The following is a 17,460-nucleotide window of genomic DNA, read 5'->3' on the forward strand; positions in this document are numbered from 1 at the left end:
GAAAAAATGTGTTAAATTTGCTATTTACTTAAATGTTGAATGTAGCGAGTGGATGAAGCTATTTGTTATTTTTAGTATAGTTACTTGGTTCGAAATGAATTTTTAGTTTTCCTCTATTTTCTAATATTGAACTAGAATATTCTCTTGGTGGACTCCAAATATGAAGTCAACAGCGTCTAGCAGTCAGTCATAAGTTATTATTCAAATTATCTGGCGGCCATTCAATGGAAAGGTCATAGTCTCTACTGGCCAACTAATATGGGGCTTAAAACATCGATGTGAAGTCCATAGCCCTTAGTGATTCGTTACCTTTGACGGCCAGTTACTATAGATTTAAAACCCACGCCAAAAAAAACCCAAGTCAAAATACTTGATGTGCCAAGTTCATAGCCTCTCTGGTCAATCGATCTGAAATCCATAGTCAACGTTTTGAATGAAATAAAAGTTTACAGTTTTTAGGTTTAATTTATTAAGGAAATCAGTGGTTCTGAATATCGATCAAAACATACATATGGCAGTAAGTTATCGTAAAGCTCGTATCCTTTACTTTTTCAGTTAATGTGGTGTTAAGTGTCGAAATATTGGTCAGTTTGGATTTAGTAATCTTTAGCTGTCAGTATTATAGTATTTAAAGTGTATAACGGCTAATCAAAGTCGAATTTATAGCCTTTAGTTGTCTAACAAGTTTAATTTACATAATGATGAGATAACATATAGTGTCCAATGACGTTTTGGTTGCTCATCTGTGAAGGTCCTTCAGAAGGATATTAATAAGTTTATAGACGTATCAGGGGTTTAATTCTCTACGATTGTTAGAGCGCATCTAGTCCAGTGAGTGGCCTCATACCAAGAGAATCAAACAAATTCTGTATTAAAATTATAGGAAGTAAACACGAAGGTAGGAATAATTTTTAGCTTGAATTTTCGAAGAAATTTTGGCAGTAATTTCGTACGGTTCGTCAGTTATTTATTGTCCACGTAAAATGAAAATATAGAAGTTTAACTTTAGTAAAAGTCTTGTATTTAAGTTTGGATGATAAATCTTTTTTTGTTTATATTTTCTTGTTTATTTTATGTCCTTTCTCAGAACTGTGGTAAGTCCTTAGTATATTGTCTCTTTGAAACATTACCTAAGTTAAAATTCACGCTAAGCATATAACGTTTCACCTCTCCTTCCAGGACATATTTTTATCCAAACACAGGAAGTGACTCCCGACTCTATAACCATTCAATGGAAGCCGGAGTTTGCTAATGCAACAGTGACGTACTCTACAAGTTACGAAAGGATCAATGCCATTAATTGGATGTCAGTGGAGGTAAAAACCATATAAAAATAACTACACTATGTGAAACCATATAAAAATAACTACACTACGTAAAACCATATAAAAATGAATACACTATGTAAAACCATATGAAAAACTACACTATGTAAAAACCATATAAAAATAATTAAACTATATAAACCATATAAAAGTAACAAAACTACGTAAAACCATATGAAAAACTACACTATGTAAAAACCATATAAAAATAATTAAACTATATAAACCATATAAAAGTAACAAAACTACGTAAAACCATATAAAAATAATTACACTGTGTGAAACCATATAAAAATAAGTAAACTATGTAAAACGATATAAAATAAATACACTATGTAAAACCAAATAAAATAAATACACTATGTAAAACTATATAAAAATAACTACACTATGTAAAGCATATAAAACTAACTACACTATGTTAGCCATATAAAAGTAACTAAACAATGTAAAATCATGTAAAAACTACACTTTGTAAAACCATATAAAAATAAAAACACTGTAAGCCATCCTCTCCTTAACTTTTATAAAAATAAAATATATAAACGACTCTCATTCATTCAAGTAAAACAACAAAAACGAATACAGAAGAGTAGACAATGAATATATAATTAAAGTGAACCATAGCTTACGAAAACATCATATATGAAAACAGCATAATCTGTTTCGAGCGGTAGATACAAAACTAGGTTTCTACTCTAAACAGAGCTGTAAATTGTATAAACTATTTTAAATTTTATTCACAAATACGTAAACGTTTAGTGTTATTTAAACGTTTATTTTATATCTTGTTTTACTTTTAGACCCAAGACTCGTTGGCTCAGATTCGAGGGTTGACTCCCCACACGGAGTACTTCATACGAGTGTCAATAGGAGATAAACATGAAACAGTTGTACTGAAGACAAAAGGTTTGTCCTCACTATACTTACATTTGTTAGAGCAGCTGATTGTTATACACAACAGAAACAAGTAAAGAAATATGATTTTGAAAAACGAAACTAAATGCAAGGATGGCTAATAAATGCAAACAAGTTAATAGGGATGGGATGTCCCTCATCCCTAGATAACAGCAGTGGTATACAGTGTAATAATATGTTAACAGAGAAAAACAGGATAAACACATGTTTAATTAGATAGTTATATATGTATTACTGTATGTTAATACTTGCCTGTGCTATTACGTAATTACGATGCAAATGCTTTACCTGCTATTTTGTTGACAATGTTTTTGAAGGATTAATATATAGCCATCCCTACATTTATATCCATTTTTGGTATTTTTTACTTGTTTGCTCCCAGAACGTCTGTTATATCGTTTGTTTGTTTTGAATTAATAAAAAAATACAAATACAGTTCAGACAACTCAACTCGCCACACGTAATTTATAATACATAACATGACACGCATGCTTGTAAAACTGAACATTACACACACGTAGTTTGTACGACATAGCACAACACTTAAATGCACAAACCTTACACAATTTAAATGTTTATTATTTTTTAATTCTCGTGCAAAGCTGCACGAGGGTTATCTGTTTTAGCTGTCTCTAATTTAGCAGTGACAGAATAGAGGGAAAACAGCTAGTCATCACCACCCACCGCCAGCTCTCGAGCTACTCTTAAACGTTACTCCCCGCTGGTACAGCGGTGGTAAGTCTTCGGATTTACAAAGCTAAAATTATGGGTTCGATTCTCCTCGGTGGACTCAGCAGATAACCAGACGTCGTTTTGCTATATAAAAAACACACACACTATTTTACGAATCAATTGAGAGATTGACTGTCATATTTTGTAAAGCCCCACGCCTTAAAGGGGGAGTATGTTTGATGTAAGAGGAATTCGAAGCCACGACTATCAGATTGCGAGTCGAGTTCCTTAACCGCCTGACCAGGAAACACTGAACAGTACCATAAAGTTCAAATCACTCATTAAGTACCTATGTAACACTCCATTTTGATGAAAAATCCAAGCCACCTCTACAAAAGCAGTCGCACCGTCTGCCTGATACGGTTATTAGTTGTATACATGTAGACAAGCTGATAACGCTGTAATAGGAATGTATACATCGTCTTTCTCTTATCTAACCGCTAGTACTTTAAAAAACATTATAGTATATTGCCTATGTTTGCATATATAATTTCATATTTCTATGTCTATTTGTTTTTAATATGCGATACTGAGTTGTAGCTGATCTCCTAATTTGTTTAACACGCGGATCGAATTCTTGCATTCCAATATACGGGAAAGACTTTGGACTTGAGCGACCACTCTTAGCTTATGTTTGGTTGAAATAATATCTAAATTTTGAGGGCTAAAGTAAACATCAATTAATAAACTGTGCAGATTAAGAAATGTGATATTGTATTTCACAATTTGCTGATAAACACTTTAAGTAAATTATAGTAAACGAAACGGAAAGAAGAAGAGAAGTCATTCTTGGTGACAAACATATACAGTGTTACTGTAAATAAAACTCCTATTTTTAAAATAATTATATCACAAAAATTACTTGTTCTATAGAAACTAGCCTTCACTAAAAGAACATCGATTGATAAGGTTTAATCTGGTAAGTTTCAACCTGGTACAAATTCGTACAAAATTGTGATATACTATTTTTGTAAATCGTTTCACTTGTAAGCTAGCACTGTTTGGTTTTTTTCTCATTTTCTATCATTCACACGAGGCTGGTTATTTCAGTGAAACTCATGCCAGTGTGCTGGATATTTTGGGGACTCAATTGACATATCCAGTTTTTAAACACACTGCAACATGTCTGAACTCACGTGAATATAAAATTAATATTTCTCAATGTGCTTGTGATAACTCTAAGTTACAAGAAAAACTAGTTTTACTATATACAGATTTAATATGTAAAGTTTTATAACCACTTTTGTATATCAAAATTGCTTTCTTGAAGAAAGAGTTAAAAATATACGTTCTGGATTAAAACCATTTACTGAAGCATGAACTTTCAAACAACATAGTTGACGTAATATTAGCATATCTGGTATAAGATAATTTTTGTGTTAATTTCAATTACGTAAGTCTAATTTAAATAATAAGTTAGAGTGAACGAAAATAATTTGAATAATAAGTAGAGATAAAACGATAATTATTAACGGAAAATAGAAAAAAAGACAAGAATAAATCGTCGGGTAAAGGTACTTAAAACAAACATAAGTTGTTAGTAATGTATTGAAGGATCTCTTGTGACAATATAAATTGATATTTTGTTCCATTTTTAACACTCGATCTCAAACAAAAGTTGAACAGAATTATTTTTAAAGTATTATTTTAATAGTAAACCAGTTTTTTATTTGTCGAGATTCGTAACGAAAATGACAAAAAGTACATAACAATTAAAAAAAAAATACAAAACGTATAATAAACATACTGCACCCCCGTGGCACAGTGGTATGTCTATGAACTTACAACGCCAGAAACCGGGTTTGATACCTGTAGTTGACAGAGCACAGATAACCCATTGTGTAGCTTTGTGCTAAACATCCAAACAAACAATATCACACCCGTCCTAGATCAGGCGTAATGGCTAGTGTGTTATGACTGAGAATCCGAGGGTTGGTTCTCTGCCTCTTGCTGCAAAAAGGCAGTTAATACATTAGATTCGTGGGTGCACTGTAAGAGTGATGGTCAAGTCCAGCTATTTAGTCACAGAAGTTTATAGGTTCAAACGAATTGAAGTAAAAAACACGCATCGTGTTTAATATTTATAGTTGAAATAATGTTTGTCACTAGAAATGTCATCAAGTTGCACGTTATTATTTACAGAATATATATTTATGTCTGAACGATGCTAACAATTAAGTACTTATTTTTTACAACTGTTTGTAACACAAAATCTAAACTTATGTCTTACACTTGTTAAGTGTATACTCGCGGTTATGGTTTCACAACACATGTTTATTGTTTATAACCTTGAAATTACTCCTATGATGACATCTATTAAACATAACATTGCATTCTTCCACTGTTCAGATAACCTATTAAATACAACAATCTTCTATTTTTCTACTTTTGTCCTAACTTATTAAATAAATACAACACTTACGTTCTTCTACAAGTATGTGTATCTATTAAAGACAATAGTGCAATATGCTTCTACTAGTGTTGGTATCTATTAAATACTACACTGTTGTATTTATCTACTAGTGTTAGTATCTATTAAATACTACACTGTTGTATTTATCTACTAGTGTTGGTATCTATTAAATACTACACTGTTGTATTTATCTACTAGTGTTGGTATCTATTAAATACTACACTGTTGTATTTATCTACTAGTGTTGGTATCTATTAAACACAACACTGTTGTATTTATCTACTAGTGTTGGTATCTATTAAATACTACACTGTTGTATTTATCTACTAGCGTTGGTATCTATTAAATACTACACTGTCGTATTTATCTACTAGTGTTGGTATCTATTAAAAACTACACTGTTGTATTTATCTACTAGTGTTGGTATCTATTAAACACAACACTGTTGTATTTGTCTACTAGTGTTGGTATCTATTAAACACTTCGCTGTTGTATTTATCTACTAGTGTTGGTATCTATTAAACACTTCACTGTTGTATTTATCTACTAGTGTTGGTATCTGTTAAATACTACACTATTTATCTACTAGTGTTGGTATCTATTAAACACTACACTGTTGTATTTGTCTACTAGTGTTGGTATCTATTAAACACAACACTGTTGTATTTGTCTACTAGTGTTGGTATCTATTAAACACTTCACTGTTGTATTTATCTACTAGTGTTGGTATCTGTTAAATACTACACTGTTGTATTTGTCTACTAGTGTTGGTATCTATTAAACACAACACTGTTGTATTTATCTACTAGTGTTGGTATCTATTAAACACAACACTGTTGTATTTGTCTACTAGTGTTGGTATCTATTAAATACTACACTGTTGTATTTATCTACTAGTGTTGGTATCTATTAAATACTACACTGTTGTATTTATCTACTAGTGTTGGTATCTATTAAACACTACACTGTTGTATTTGTCTACTAGTGTTGGTATCTATTAAACACTTCACTGTTGTATTTATCTACTAGTGTTGGTATCTGTTAAATACTACACTGTTGTATTTATCTACTAGTGTTGGTATCTATTAAACACTACACTGTTGTATTTATCTACTAGTGTTGGTATCTATTAAATACTACACTGTTGTATTTATCTACTAGCGTTGGTATCTATTAAATACTACACTGTCGTATTTATCTACTAGTGTTGGTATCTATTAAAACCTACACTGTTGTATTTATCTACTAGTGTTGGTATCTATTAAACACAACACTGTTGTATTTGTCTACTAGTGTTGGTATCTATTAAACACTTCGCTGTTGTATTTATCTACTAGTGTTGGTATCTATTAAACACTTCACTGTTGTATTTATCTACTAGTGTTGGTATCTGTTAAATACTACACTGTTGTATTTATCTACTAGTGTTGGTATCTATTAAACACTACACTGTTGTATTTGTCTACTAGTGTTGGATCTATTAAACACTTCACTGTTGTATTTATCTACTAGTGTTGGTATCTATTAAACACTTCACTGTTGTATTTATCTACTAGTGTTGGTATCTGTTAAGTACTACACTGTTGTATTTATCTACTAGTGTTGGTATCTATTAAACACTACACTGTTGTATTTGTCTACTAGTGTTGGTATCTATTAAACACAACACTGTTGTATTTGTCTACTAGTGTTGGTATCTATTAAACACTCCACTGTTGTATTTATCTACTAGTGTTGGTATCTGTTAAATACTACACTGTTGTATTTGTCTACTAGTGTTGGTATCTATTAAACACAACACTGTTGTATTTATCTACTAGTGTTGGTATCTATTAAACACAACACTGTTGTATTTGTCTACTAGTGTTGGTATCTATTAAATACTACACTGTTGTATTTATCTACTAGTGTTGGTATCTATTAAATACTACACTGTTGTATTTATATACTAGTGTTGGTATCTATTAAACACTACACTGTTGTATTTGTCTACTAGTGTTGGTATCTATTAAACACTTCACTGTTGTATTTATCTACTAGTGTTGGTATCTGTTAAATACTACACTGTTGTATTTATCTACTAGTGTTGGTATCTATTAAATACTACACTGTTGTATTTATCTACTAGTGTTGGTATCTATTAAACACAACACTGTTGTATTTATCTACTAGTGTTGGTATCTATTAAATACTACACTGTTGTATTTATCTACTAGCGTTGGTATCTATTAAATACTACACTGTCGTATTTATCTACTAGTGTTGGTATCTATTAAAACCTACACTGTTGTATTTATCTACTAGTGTTGGTATCTATTAAACACAACACTGTTGTATTTGTCTACTAGTGTTGGTATCTATTAAACACTTCGCTGTTGTATTTATCTACTAGTGTTGGTATCTATTAAACACTTCACTGTTGTATTTATCTACTAGTGTTGGTATCTGTTAAATACTACACTGTTGTATTTATCTACTAGTGTTGGTATCTATTAAACACTACACTGTTGTATTTGTCTACTAGTGTTGGTATCTATTAAACACAACACTGTTGTATTTGTCTACTAGTGTTGGTATCTATTAAACACTTCACTGTTGTATTTATCTACTAGTGTTGGTATCTGTTAAATACTACACTGTTGTATTTGTCTACTAGTGTTGGTATCTATTAAACACTTCACTGTTGTATTTATCTATTAGTGTTGGTATCTATTAAACACAACACTGTTGTATTTGTCTACTAGTGTTGGTATCTATTAAATACTACACTGTTGTATTTATCTATTAGTGTTGGTATCTATTAAATACTACACTGTTGTATTTATCTACTAGTGTTGGTATCTATTAAACACTACACTGTTGTATTTGTCTACTAGTGTTGGTATCTATTAAACACTTCACTGTTGTATTTATCTACTAGTGTTGGTATCTGTTAAATACTACACTGTTGTATTTATCTACTAGTGTTGGTATCTATTAAACACTACACTGTTGTATTTGTTTACTAGTGTTGGATCTATTAAACACTTCACTGTTGTATTTGTCTACTAGTGTTGGTATATATTAAACACTTCACTGTTGTATTTATCTACTAGTGTTGGTATCTATTAAACACTTCACTGTTGTATTTATCTACTAGTGTTGGTATCTGTTAAATACTACACTGTTGTATTTATCTACTAGTGTTGGTATCTATTAAACACTACACTGTTGTATTTGTCTACTAGTGTTGGTATCTATTAAACACTTCACTGTTGTATTTATCTACTAGTGTTGGTATCTATTAACCACTTCACTGTTGTATTTATCTACTAGTGTTGGTATCTGTTAAGTACTACACTGTTGTATTTATCTACTAGTGTTGGTATCTATTAAACACTACACTGTTGTATTTGTCTACTAGTGTTGGTATCTGTTAAATACTACACTGTTGTATTTATCTACTAGTGTTGGTATCTATTAAACACTACACTGTTGTATTTGTTTACTAGTGTTGGATCTATTAAACACTTCACTGTTGTATTTGTCTACTAGTGTTGGTATATATTAAACACTTCACTGTTGTATTTATCTACTAGTGTTGGTATCTATTAAACACTTCACTGTTGTATTTATCTACTAGTGTTGGTATCTGTTAAATACTACACTGTTGTATTTATCTACTAGTGTTGGTATCTATTAAACACTACACTGTTGTATTTGTCTACTAGTGTTGGTATCTATTAAACACAACACTGTTGTATTTATCTACTAGTGTTGGTATCTATTAAACACAACACTGTTGTATTTGTCTACTAGTGTTGGTATCTATTAAATACTACGCTGTTGTATTTATCTACTAGTGTTGGTATCTATTAAATACTACACTATTGTATTTATCTACTAGTGTTGGTATCTATTAAACACTACACTGTTGTATTTGTCTACTAGTGTTGGTATCTATTAAACACTTCACTGTTGTATTTATCTACTAGTGTTGGTATCTGTTAAATACTACACTGTTGTATTTATCTACTAGTGTTGGTATCTGTTAAGTACTACACTGTTGTATTTATCTACTAGTGTTGGTATCTATTAAACACTACACTGTTGTATTTGTCTACTAGTGTTGGTATCTATTAAGCACAACACTGTTGTATTTATCTACTATAGTTGGTATTTATTAAACACTTCACTGTTGTATTTGTCTACTAGTGTTGGATCTATTAAACACTTCACTGTTGTATTTGTCTACTAGTGTTGGTATCTATTAAATACTACACTGTTGTATTTATCTACTAGTGTTGGTATCTATTAAACACTACACTGTTGTATTTGTCTACTAGTGTTGGTATCTATTAAACACTTCACTGTTGTATTTATCTACTAGTGTTGGTATCTATTAAATACTACACTGTTGTATTTATCTACTAGTGTTGGTATCTATTAAACACAACACTGTTGTATTTATCTACTAGTGTTGGTATCTATTAAATACTACACTGTTGTATTTATCTACTAGTGTTGGTATTATTAAATATTACACTGTTGTATTTATCTACTAGTGTTGGTATCTATTAAATACTACACTGTTGTATTTATCTACTAGTGTTGGTATCTATTAAACACTACACTGTTGTATTTGTCTACTAGTGTTGGTATCTATTAAATACTACACTGTTGTATTTATCTACTAGTGTTGGTATCTATTAAATACTACACTGTTGTATTTATCTACTAGTGTTGGTATCTATTAAATACTACACTGTTGTATTTATCTACTAGTGTTGGTATTATTAAATACTACAATGTTGTATTTATCTACTAGTGTTGGTATCTATTAAATACTACACTGTTGTATTTATCTACTATAGTTGGTATTTATTAAACACTTCACTGTTGTATTTGTCTACTAGTGTTGGATCTATTAAACACTTCACTGTTGTATTTGTCTACTAGTGTTGGTATCTATTAAATACTACACTGTTGTATTTATCTACTAGTGTTGGTATCTATTAAACACTACACTGTTGTATTTGTCTACTAGTGTTGGTATCTATTAAACACTTCACTGTTGTATTTATCTACTAGTGTTGGTATCTATTAAATACTACACTGTTGTATTTATCTACTAGTGTTGGTATCTATTAAACACAACACTGTTGTATTTATCTACTAGTGTTGGTATCTATTAAATACTACACTGTTGTATTTATCTACTAGTGTTGGTATTATTAAATATTACACTGTTGTATTTATCTACTAGTGTTGGTATCTATTAAATACTACACTGTTGTATTTATCTACTATAGTTGGTATTTATTAAACACTTCACTGTTGTATATTTCTACTATAGTGATAATCAACACTACTTCCTCTACAAATGTTTTTCCCTAATGTATTATTTTAATCTATACACTGTAGTTTCAGCAACAAGTTGCAGTAAAGAATAATTAAGTAATAAGATTTGTTTTGCCGATTTACGTAATCCCTTCCATCTGTCTGTTGCACTGTTTAGGATTATTTGCACTTGTTTAGTATTTTGTTCGCGACATAATTTATACAGTCTATTGGATGATTATTCCATCACTTTAACATATTAGAAGAAACACCACGAAGTTTTAGATCAGACATAAATAAGTAAGCTGGAAATACCATACAGTAAACCGCGAACACCGTTTTATGAGCAGTCTTTTGAGGAAGCCCGAATGGAAACGACCTTTTGTCATATAAAATGTCAGACGTAAAGCCACGAACCACTTTAGTGTTACTAGGACAACCAAAGAGTTTATCCTCTAACCTAGAAACGTTCTTATTCTAATACGAAAGGCTTTTAGTTAGTTTTAGAGTGGAATAGTAAATTTAGTAGAGCCATCTAGTGACAAAGAGAACAAACCAGAAATTATCTTTCAGATTTTTTTTTCCCCTTAGGCTTTCTATAACAAAATGTGACTATTGACTGTTACTGTTGTAAAGTGTAAAACTATTATGTTAATACTATGCATTATTTTCTTTTCTTATAAAACTCTAAAGTCACCAATATAAACTAACACAAAATACCTTGTACGTTTAAAGTGGAGTTCAAGGTTTTCACATGATTCACAGAGGCCCAAACGAACCGATCAACATCCTCTATTATCTAGAATAATTTCTTTAACTGTCACAAGGAGCGATCGTACAAAAAAAAAAACAACAACCTCCAAGTTTAAAATATTGCGCCCGACAATCGTTGAAGAGGGATTAACAGTCTTCGTAAAATCCTACTTGAAGATCCCAGTCATAACTTTCAACTCCTTTTGATCCCTGGTAGTCAGGTCTAAGCCATACATACACATACATATATCTATATGGACCGTTACTCCTACTTTAGATTACTTGAGTCTTCCTTTCAAGATAAGCTCCGCTAACTCCAAAAGTGTTGATGGAGCTCACGGAGTAACAGCTACATTAAAAATTGTGAACTAATATAGGAAAGTATTCCTTTCGTAGGTGTGTGTGTTTTTCTTATAGCAAAGCCACATCGGGGTATCTGCTGAGCCCATGGAGGGGAATCGAACCCCTGATTTTGCGTTCTAAATCCGTAGACATACCACTGTACTAGCGGCGGGCACCTCTTTCGTCGGAGGCTACGCCCTATAGATAAGAATATCACCAAGATACCCCCAAGTATGCCTGCCTAGTTTGGTCTCGCTAGCTTCAAAACTATTGCAGTAGTTTGCGGAGAAGCAACAAACATTTAACGTGGATTAATTAATGTGGAATGCTAAATGGTTCAAGCATCACGCGATTACTGTTTGTGTAGGAACTGAATTTATAAAATTAGACTTTTAATATTTCAAGTAATTTAAAACTTGAAGAGGAGTTGAGAAACTGAACTGAATCGTGTGATCCTCTTTCTCTGTAGATTATGTAAAATTTAAGTACGGTGGATACTTACATCATGTCTCGAGTATATGGATTAAATCCTCAGAACTGAGCACAGATAGTTCGTTATCTAGCTTTGTGCTTAATTCTAAACAAACAAAGAAATCATCAGAACTAAAGAGTAACCAACATCTGATTAGAAGTAACAAGATTGTTGGACTAATTTAAATAATCAATCAGTAATGAGATATTCTTTGCAGAAGCAAAACGTCAATAAGTTGATAATCATTGGGATACAATTTAGGATAAAATTTTCCTTATGATATCCATTAGAGGAAAATTTATAAAATTTAGACTTTAGTTTTATCCTGTTACCCCAATTATACAAGCCAAGCATGGCCAGGTGTTTAAGGCGCCCGACTCGTAATCTGGGTTCGTGGGTTCGAATCTCCGTTACACTTAACATGCTCGCCCTTTCAGCCCTGGGAGCGTTATAACGTGACGGTCATTCCCACTATTCGTTGGTAAAAGAGTAGTCCAAGAGTTGGCGGTGGATGATGATGACTAGCTGCTTTCCCTCTAGTCTCGCATTGTAAAGTTAGGGGCAGCTAGCACAGATAGCCCTCGTGTAGCTTTGCGCGAAATTTAAAAAATATCTGTAAATAAGATTTTATGTTACCGCCGTAATCAGACATAAACATAATGTGTATATTTAAGATTCTCGTTACAATGCGTGAATCATGTGAACAGAATTTCTGAAATTTAAACAGTGATTTCATTAAGAGCTCCATAAATTAGACAGGGTTCATTGAACTGAAACTTCCGTTTCGTTTTGTAGCAAGTTTCAGAATAAAATCAGTAGAATTTAGTTTCATTTCATTACGTGACGACACATATTTACATGCTGTATAGAATTGGGGTTTTAATAACATCACGTAATGACATACGGACATTTGTTTGTTTGTTTTTGAATTTCGCGCAAAGCCACTTGAGGGCTATCTACGCTAGCCGTCCCGAATTTAGCAGTGTAAGACTAGAGAGAAGGCAGCTAGTCATCACCATCCACCGCCAACTCTTGGGCTACTCTTTTACCAACGAATAGTGGGATTGTCAGTCACATTATAACGCCCCCACGGCTGAAAAGGCGAGCATGTTTGGCGCGACCGGGATGCGAACCCGCGACCCTCAGATTACGAGTCGCACGCCTTAACACGCTTGGCCATGCCGGGTCCCACATACGGATATAATATGTAGGCTTGAGATTTTATTACTAAATACATCTCAAGACTACCGTTTAAATAAAATTCGTAAAATTGAGACAATTTTAATGTGAGGTCGAAAATTGGATTGAAGTTCTAGAATTTAAACTTTTCTTCATTTCTGCACCCCCCCTCCAATCGCACCGTTGTATGTCTGCGAAATTACACTGGTAGAATTTGGGTTTCGATACCTGTGGTGGCCAGCGCACAGATAGCTCGTTATGTAACTGTGTGATAAATTACAAACAAGCAAATAAACAAGATTTCAATTTTGGCAAACATTTCAATAAGATCGAGAGTCTGATCCCATCACGTGACCTAATAATCATATAGAATTTGTGATGCTTAAATTTTAATTGTGTCACGTGATAACCAACATTGTTTTTGGTTTACTCTCAGAACTCTATTACTTTTTTACTCTTGAAGTGGAAAGAAAAATTCATAAAATGAAGCTATCTATATTCACTACACTATAAATGTTCCTTGTGTTAATTAATTGTTAACTAGATGGAAGTACAATTTAGGTTGTCATAATTTTATATGTGTCTTATGGTATTTCCTTTTTATAGCACTTTCTCTTAATCTTTTTAGATGCACCAGTAGATAATGTTCCTAAAATTCTTGTAACACACCGTACACCATCTTCGTTCACACTTGCTTGGGATGACTTCAAACTCCCAAACTACCAGGCAGGTTATATTGTGGAATACAGAATCAAGGAAGGGGTGGACGGAAAACCCGGAGAGTGGATACAAATTCAGGTACAGAGTGATAGGTTGGTTAAAATGTCTATACTAAGTCTATGTGGGTGAAAATGAAAACTTTAGAATTCGTGTTTAAAGAAACACATATGAGGCAATAAAATTTCCCAACCCTGTTTGTGGCTGTACAATTTAGAAGAACACGTCAAGTAGTTTCCAGACAAACCAATAATTATCGTATCCCTAAGAGATAGATGGGTACCAATGGAGCAGTACTGAAATAATTATAGGCTGTACAGTTGGCTTGTAGCACGTAATCCAAGCATGTTTTGCAGTCCAAACGAAATATATAGTGTGATGAAACTACAAGAGAGACAACGTATGTTCGTTTTCCGTATTATTAAGATACTCATTAAGGATTTGCCAGCAAAAGTGCACAGAAATAATTTTTAAACTAAACTTCACGTACTGTGTATACACAGAGGTCTAAACTAACCTTTAGTTAGTGTATCCTACAGCAGTAATTTAAACTAACATTTAGTTTGTGTTTCCTACAGCAGTAATTCAAACTAACCTTTAGTTAGTGTATCCTACAGCAGTAATTTAAACTAACATTTAGTTTGTGTTTCCTACAGCAGTAATTCAAACTAACCTTTAGTTAGTGTATCCTACAGCAGTAATTTAAACTAACATTTAGTTTGTGTTTCCTACAGCAGTAATTTAAAATAACCTTTAGTTACTGTATCCTACAGCAGAAATTCAAACTAACCTTTAGTTACTGTATCCTACAGCAGTAATTCAAACTAACCTTTAGTTACTGTATCCTACAGCAGTAATTCAAACTAACCTTTAGTTACTGTATCCTACAGCAGTAATTCAAACTAACCTTCAGTTACTGTATCCTACAGCAGTAATTTAAACTAACTTTTAGTTAGTGTACCTTACAGCAGTAATTTAAACTAACTTTTAGTTAGTGTATCCTACAGCAGTAATTTAAACTAACCTTTAATTTGTGTTTCCTACAGCAGTAATTTAAAATAACCTTTAGTTACTGTATCCTACAGCAGAAATTCAAACTAACCTTTAGTTACTGTATCCTACAGCAGTAATTCAAACTAACCTTTAGTTACTGTATCCTACAGCAGTAATTCAAACTAACCTTCAGTTACTGTATCCTACAGCAGTAATTTAAACTAACTTTTAGTTAGTGTACCTTACAGCAGTAATTTAAACTAACTTTTAGTTAGTGTATCCTACAGCAGTAATTTAAACTAACCTTTAGTTTGTGTTTCCTACAGCAGTAATTTAAAATAACCTTTAGTTACTGTATCCTACAGCAGAAATTCAAACTAACCTTTAGTTACTGTATCCTACAGCAGTAATTCAAACTAACCTTTAGTTACTGTATCCTACAGCAGTAATTCAAACTAACCTTTAGTTACTGTATCCTACAGCAGTAATTCAAACTAACCTTTAGTTACTGTATCCTACAGCAGTAATTTAAACTAACTTTTAGTTAGTGTACCTTACAGCAGTAATTTAAACTAACTTTTAGTTAGTGTATCCTACAGCAGTAATTTAAACTAACTTTTAGTTAGTGTATCTTACAGCAGTAATTTAAACTAACCTTTAGCTAGTGTATCTTATTGCGTATATTATATGTCAAGCCATCCCATATTTAATGTTCGAAAATTTAATACAGAAAGTGCATCATCATTTCTGTCTTTATAGAAGGCTTAAATGGCTAAAATATGTAGTAGGACGTGTATACAAATGTTCAGACAAATAAAAAAAAGTAACCCAACTCTACTTTTCAGATCATTAATCAAATAAACCCTTATCAAGATGGATGTGTCTGAGGATCACATTAGACATATAATGTTTTATGAGTTTAAGAAAGGCAATAGTGCAGCAGAAACTACATGAAACATTCAAGGTGTTTATGGTGCGGAGTCTCTCAATGAAAGAAAATGTTGAAGGTGGTTTCAGAAGTTCAGATCAGGTGACTATAACTTAAGTGATGCGCTATTTTCAGGTCGTCCTGTTGAGTTTAGTAATGACTTGCTGCTGGTTGCACTTGATGAAGATTGTGCTGTAACAGTTGAAGAACTAACACAGAAGCTTAATTCAACCCATTCAACAGTTCAGCGTCATTTGTAACAGCTTTGAAAAGTGTCAAAACTTGGAAAATTGGTCCACCATGATATGACACAAGCCAACCTTAGAGCAAGAGTGGACATTTGCACTTCTCTGCACTCTTGTGAACGTAACTTACTCTTTTTGGACAGGTTAGTGACTGGAGATGAAAAATGGATATTTTATAAAAATATTAAGCGCAGCAGACAATGGCTCAATGCAGGTACACTGGCTAAAGCAAAGCCCAAAACGGACCTCCACCCTAGAAAAGTCTTGTTAAGCGTTTGGTGGGATATTGTTGGTGTGATCGATTTTGAGTTGCTGCCACTCAGTATAACGATGACATCAGACTTCTATTGGCAACAATTAGAGCACTTGAATGTTGCACTGAAAGAAAAGAGGCCTGCTTTGATGAATCGTAAAGGTGTTGTGTTACACCAGGATAATGCACAGCCCTATACAGCAATGACCACATCTGCAAAGATTTAAAAGCCAGACTGGGAAAACTTCCACATCCTTCTTATTTTCCAGACCTTGTCCCATTTGATTATGATCTATTCCGAAGTTTGCAGAGCCACCTTAATGGAAAAGAGCTTGGAACACATGAAGACGTCAAAACTACCCTCTCTACATTATTTTTCTTCAAACTCCAATAATTTTATAGAAGTGGCATTCAGAAACTCGTGAATCCTTTGCAGGAAGTAATTAATAATAATGGAACCCTTTTGTGAACCTAAGATCGGACATTGCTTAAGGGATGACCTGATAATTAACTTCCGATCCGCATGAGCTACGTACTTATAACGAAACTAAAGATTAACCTGGCAATCAGACAGCTAATTAACTATAACTTTCTAACCCTCTCTACCTATAGGGCAGACATGACCAGGTGGTTGGTGCATTCGACTCGTAATCTGAGAGTCGTGAACCTGAGAACGTCATGGGTTGAAGGAAATAAATAAATAAAAAAAGACACTTGGATTAATTCGGAATGTCTGCTTTTATTTTAGGAATATCTTCATTTCGATAGAGAAGGGTTTGTTAGGAATATCTGATTATACTAAGTTTCCAGGTTTGAATAAGTAACTCAAACTTTGAATTGTTAGGAATATTTATTTTTATTAGGAAATGGT

General features: G+C 32.6%; 1 pseudogene across 1 annotated transcript in view; it reads left to right on the plus strand.

Moving 5' to 3' along the window:
* Nucleotides 1-17,460, plus strand: part of LOC143252071 (uncharacterized) — a 94,458-nt pseudogene that overhangs the window by 34,615 nt on the left and 42,383 nt on the right. Inside the window, exons 2-4 of the transcript XR_013028810.1 lie at nt 1,180-1,316; nt 2,129-2,234; nt 14,082-14,251. The product of XR_013028810.1 is annotated as an uncharacterized LOC143252071 (transcript). The remainder of the gene's footprint in view (nt 1-1,179; nt 1,317-2,128; nt 2,235-14,081; nt 14,252-17,460) is intronic.

Source organism: Tachypleus tridentatus, chromosome 6 (genome assembly GCF_004210375.1).
Source record: "Tachypleus tridentatus isolate NWPU-2018 chromosome 6, ASM421037v1, whole genome shotgun sequence".
Classification (NCBI taxonomy): domain Eukaryota; kingdom Metazoa; phylum Arthropoda; class Merostomata; order Xiphosura; family Limulidae; genus Tachypleus; species Tachypleus tridentatus.